The sequence below is a fragment of the Pundamilia nyererei genome, unplaced genomic scaffold (assembly GCF_000239375.1).
Source record: "Pundamilia nyererei isolate P.nyererei 1_Seehausen unplaced genomic scaffold, PunNye1.0 scaffold00302, whole genome shotgun sequence".
Taxonomy (NCBI): Eukaryota; Metazoa; Chordata; class Actinopteri; order Cichliformes; family Cichlidae; genus Pundamilia; species Pundamilia nyererei.
This window is the reverse complement of record NW_005187703.1, coordinates 189,044-195,210: the sequence shown is the minus strand read 5'-3', so window position 1 is coordinate 195,210 and position 6,167 is coordinate 189,044.

The window sequence follows — 6,167 nt, the reverse complement described above, 5'->3', positions numbered from 1 at the left end:
ATTGTAAATGTAAATGTTATCAGGAAATGATCAGACAGGAGAGGGTTTTCAGGAAACACTGTTAAATGTTCAGTTTCGATGCCATATGTTAGAACAAGATCTAGAGTGTGATTAAAGTGGTGGGTGGGTTCTTTTACAGTTTGAAAGAAGCCAGTTGAGTCTAATAACTGTCGTGGTTCTGGGTCATTTGACCCAGCTTTTGAGTTTATGGTGTTTTTTTCTGTGTTATAATGTTTTAGTTTTCTATTAGTTAGTATTGAGTTAAACTTGGTTATGGCTGTTTAGTTATATTTCTGTCTCCATGTTGTCTCGTCTCACCTTCCTGTTTACATGTTTTTCTCCCTGTGTTTTGTTCCATGAGCAATAAATCAGATAAGAAGTCTGAGAAATCAGACAAAAACTCAGAGTAAGGATCAGGCTTAGAGATGATAACAAATAAAACTGTTTTTCAGTTTTCCAGCTTAGCTGGACAAGACTAAGCATCAGGCTTTCAAATGAACTAAAACTCAATCTGGGTGTTTGGGTGATCAGTAAGTGGAAGTAGATAATATAGAGGATCGCTGCCCCACCCCACCAACCCCCCGAGCGGTACTTTGAGGATTGTGATAGTTAAAAGCCTGGTCCTACCTCGTTGTTCTTCTGTTGCATTTGATTTGGTTGCATTGGTGTCAGCACAGCTTCTCATGTGCACCAACTGTGAAGAGAAAGATGGACACAATAGCCAACTCTGAACTGATCTGCAGTTTAAAGAATATGTCACGGTTTGAGGAAAGTCTGCCTTCAGTGCTCAGATCATCAGAACAATGTGTTACAGGGAGGGTAATGGATGAGCCAGAGAGTTGGAGAAATGATCTGAAGTTCTTTAACTTCCAACAGCTCCTGACCTGAAGCCGTGACAAACTTGGATTGGCATGGATCAGTCAGCAGGACAAAGTATTACAAGCACTGAAACTTATTGAAAGACCTGTTATGGTGAAAGACATGCAGTTAGTGGGTTTAGGTCCATTGGTGATTGTAAATTGTGGGTGTGAATGGTCGTCTGTGCCTCTCGCTCTGTGGTAGCTGGGAAAGGCTGCAGCCCTCCTGTGACCCTGATGATAAGTGGAAGAGGATGGACGGTTTGTGATAGGATCTAATTAGTTTCCCGAGTATATACAATCTGGAGATGTTGCCAACGTAATGAAAAATGTTCAGATTCTGGTTACACTTGATGTCATTTCATATTTAAAAACACTGAAAGTTTCATAAGTGAACATTTATGTCTGGTTCCTTATTAGAAAGCTGCTTGCTCACCGGCTGCTTGTCTCGGGCCATCCTGCGGTCCAGAGCAGTCTGCCGTCGCCTGGCCTCCCAGTGCATAGCCGACATCTCGAGTGAGTCTGGGCTACGGAGACGTAGACACTGTAAACCTTTGTGGTGTGCCTGCACCGAAGGTCACTTTGGGAAGTACATAAAAAGAGAACTGGGGTAAATGTAGAGATGAAGGTGTGAAGTTTGGAGGCCATGGGAAGTTCAGTTGCCATGGAAACCCGTTCCCTTATCATCTTCATTTATGCATGATGTTACATGACATCAAAGCCAGGATGCAGATTGCTTTGGAAATAGAGAGATGGTCAGTGTCAGGAGCAGAACATCTGAAGCCTCTACACCTCATGGATGGAGAGAAGAAGAAGACCTGACCAATGTATGCTGCTCATCTGAACCCATCTGTCCACTCACACCTCACCACCCTCTCATGACTTCCTCATGCAGCACCACAGTTCCTCTCTTGGCAGCATCTCATCTGCTTCCTCTGATCCACAGTGAAGCTCCATCTGTCCTCCTCCATCAGCACAATCCAGCATCGTCACGTCTGCAGTGCTTTTCTTCAACAAGTCTCTCTGGTACTTTCATGGTTTCTCTTCAGCTTCAGCCCTTAGTTACTACAGCTCTCACCTTTGTTACGGATAACGAGCATCAGTACACTTTTCCACTCCTCAGACATCCTTTCACACACCGAGCACAGAAGTCCACTTCTTGACACCTCCACAGGTATGTCTCCTCTCTTTATCATCCTCACATTCTCTCGTTTTCACGATTCAAACTGACTCGAGCAGCATGTGCTGGTGCTGGGGGGATTGGATTACAAACACTGTGCTTTATCTCACAGCAGCTACATGATACAGCACCCAACCACGGCCACCAGCTACTCTGATTACTGTGCTGGGTCCTGTCTCACCTGCTCTCAGTGTGAGCCCTGTACGCTTAAAATGAACACAACATTTAAATGATACCACACATCTCGAATACTGATTCACACTGTCAGAGTTTGAAGCTATGGAAAGTATCATGTTACACACATATGATATAGAGATTCAGACTTTGTGTAATGACAAAGGCACACCCAGATTTTGGATCATGTTTCCACACGCTTAATGAATGAAGACATGATTAATTTGAACTCTTTTCTTCTGGATTCCTGGACTTTTAGCTGTTAAAGATTACGTGTGTGAATGAATATCAGCACAGACAGTCGCAGTGGTCTTAATGAGCAAATGAGAGTTTTACTCACCTGACTTGTACTCAGGAGACAAAGCAGCTGTACAGGCTGGGCTGAGCACTGCTGAAGTGTCAGTGTCACTCTGACCTCGATAAGGAGAGCCTCCAGGCAACATAACGCTGGGCTGCTTTGTTACAGAGGAACAGATTGGCGGGGGATTGTGGGTAAATCTGCTGCCTCCACCCTCCATGGTTCACTAACAAAGGTCCCACCCTGACATGGCTGTGTGCTGTTAAGCTTCTGTGTTCATTTTTTTTTCTTTCTGCCTGTCCCATTTGGTTCTTTAGCCGTCAGAATTGTTGTCTGAAGACCAACAAGGAGACCCAATGGATTTACTTTGCCAAATGGATCATCGTGGCATTGCCGTATTGGTCCATTTGGTCGATCTTTGTTTTTATTATTTATTATATTTTTTTTCAGATGTTACAGACGGGACAGACATGAGTGAGAGATAGGAAAGGGAGAAAGAAAGAGGAGGGAAAGGAAAAACAGAAGGGGAGAGGGACAGTGAGAAAGGGGGGGAGAAAAAAAATCTCCTGGATCACCTGTTGAGAGAAGAATAGAAAACAAGCAAAAAAAGACAAAAAAAAACAAAAAAACAAAGCAACATACTAAACACAACACCATCGCATTAATCTAGCTAAGTGTAAACAGCAGTAAATACTAAATATTCAATGTTGTTGTGCAGCACGCAGGACAGATGTGCTTCGAAGTAGCAGCCAAGAAAGGTGTAATTTGGGTCTACGAGCAGTGAACACCCGTGTGCATACCTGTGTGGATCAGCGCGCTTGTATTCCAAAGGTTTCTCCATGTAACGATCTGCTAGGGAGTGTGGGGGGGCCACAGCCCCGTCCTCCAGGGTGTGAAGCAGGTATGGAGGAGATCAAAACTCCAGACATCCAGAGGCCCCCAGAACACAAGAAACCAAGGAAGACCAACAGTGTTCATTTTAAATACACCAACTTTCACTGAAGGTCTTAAAAGATGCTAGTTAGGAGACCTGGATAAGAAGAAGTGCTTGTTAGGTGAGGCTGGGGGTCACAGACCTTTGAACTCTGCTGCATATGTCACAAAACATTAAATGTAGCAGACAGGAAGTGAAGAAAGTCAGTCAGGAGGTTTGTTACCGAAGAGTTTGCCATTAAAGGTAAATGTGGACAGGCTCAGGTGTTGTTTCGGGGAAAACATTTCATTCATGTATTCTCTCAATCTAAGACTGAATGCTTGCAGAGATCTTGCCGTTTGAAATACAGACAACATGTAAAAACTAAACTGCAAGCTGAACTCTGATTCTGCTGTGACCATGGATGTGAGCCACATGAAGTGATCTGAATGCATCGAAAAGTGCTGATGATTAAAATGTGGCATTAAAAGAAAAGAGAAGTGTTTAAACTAACAAGCATGCTCTGAGGACACTGAAGCACCGGCAGGAAACACTGAAGCACAGAAAGGACCGGTCTGAGTGAAGCACATCGCCACCACGCTTGTGTGGGAACACTGAGTGTGTGATTGGAAACGAACATTGGACGAGCATTTCCAATCAGAGAGAGCGCCAGCGGACAGCGTGGTGGCATGGATCCAGAATGAACTCTGAAAGAGGTTTCTGCACCAATTCTTCATATTTTTACTTTCACGTGTTAATCCAGCCATCACACCAGAGAAAGTGAGCTTTCTTTTCCAGTTCTTTCTATACAAGTTGGATGTTTTATATTAAAAGGTTAGCTAAAAAAAAGAGAGAAAAGTAACATCTGGTGATGCTGAACTGGCCACAGAGACCATGGCTCAGCAAATGAAGTCAAGTCTGTCACATCAGGTTTTGCAGTGCTAAGATGTTATTGTGGTGGAAATACCATAATAAGTAACTAAACATGAAAGTGGAACTTGGCAACCAACAGAACCCTACCCCTGGTTATTTTATACCCTGAAAACAAGTGGATTTCCATTGTTAGAAGACCAGCTGAGCCATGTGGTTGGCAGGACGCTCTCCTGGCAGTAGTGAACAGAAACGTCGTCTCCCAGCTGCTCTGAAGGACAGAATCAGAGGAGAGTGATCAACATCAAAGCCTGTGAGCAAAGCAAACTGAGCTTTTGGAGACATTTACAGAGAATACAGCCTGGAGAGGAGGGAGTCTAAGACCCTGCAGTGACCTGAGCCCGACCCTGAGATAAACTTTTTTTTTTATTGTTGTTTCTTAAAGTATTATCTGTTCATTAAAGTCTATAAAAGCTTTCAGAGCAGTTTTAGTTTGCTGTTGTTGGCTCTTAGTTGATGCAAAGTGACCAAACACGGGTCAACTCATCCACCTTAATTTAAACAGAGGCTGTTGAGGAATAAACATATATTCTTAGTGCTTATTTTCTGATTATACTGTTTTATGTATTTTAGTAATAAAGGCTTGTAAAGCAAGGCCACTTTTGACTCATAAACTAAGTGCTCAGCCAGACTGAAAAACAGGAAGTCAGTGTAGAGCTGTACAAGCATATAAATAAAAACAGGAAACCAGACAAAAAGAGGAACTAGTAACATATAAGGAGTGTTTGTATCCAAACTATGTGTGATGTGTAAAGGACCAAAATAACACCGATATGAGACACATGTAGCTTCTAATGTCAGAGATTCTGCAACTGGCTTTGGGCTGTGCAGGGCTCTCTCTCTTCCGGAAGATGATTGAATAAAGAATTATAAATGTTTTGACCGCTCTGAGTCGGGTTTTCTCTGTTCTATCATGGGGATCAAAGAATCGGGTTTCATAAGACCAACACGGATTCTGCACAAAGACGTAAACACAAAGCGCGGACGCGCCGATGGATCAGAACCAGTGAGATGTCGCCTTTCTCACCCGGCGGCACGGAAACAGTCGGGGCTGAAAGCCGACAGCTCGCTGACTCTGCTTTGTGTTTACGTCCTTTTTGCGCTGATTCTGAAGCTGCAGGTTTTATCTCTCTTCAAACAATATTGACCGAACCAGCAGCAAAAGAAGATCCAAACTACGCTTCACATAAACATCGTCATGAATTCCCTTTGACCTTTGCTGTTTTGCTTCCACCACGATCCCAGCCAACATGTATATATTGGCCCCACCTGGTTTTTGCTCGGGCTGGATGAGTACCATGTGGGCATGGGCTCAAACTGGGCTTTTTGTATGGGGCCTACTTGGGTTTTTCACATTAAACCCATATGGGCAATCCCAAGTGGGCACTTTTAGTAGGTCCTAGCTGGGTCAAACATGGGAAACACTTAACTTGGTCCAAAATGGAAAACACATGTACCACTTGGGTTTTCCACCTGGGATAGACATGGCCAAACACAGTCGTTTAAGGATAGACTGTTGTTGTGTGCCCTAGGTGGGGCAAAGTTAGGTAATCAATATATGTTTTATTATCAATGACACAGGTGGGGCCCACCTGGTCAAACTATATGTGTCACACATGGGCAAATGCAAGTCAGACCTTGAAAACATGTCTATGTGTGCCCCATACGGTTTATGTTAAGTTAATATGGGCATATATTTTACATGGGCTCAAGATTGTTTAGTATATATGGGACCCACTTGGGTTTCTCACATTAAAGCCATATGGGTGGGCATCCAATGTAGGTCCTAGTTGGGTCAGTGATGGTAAATGTGTA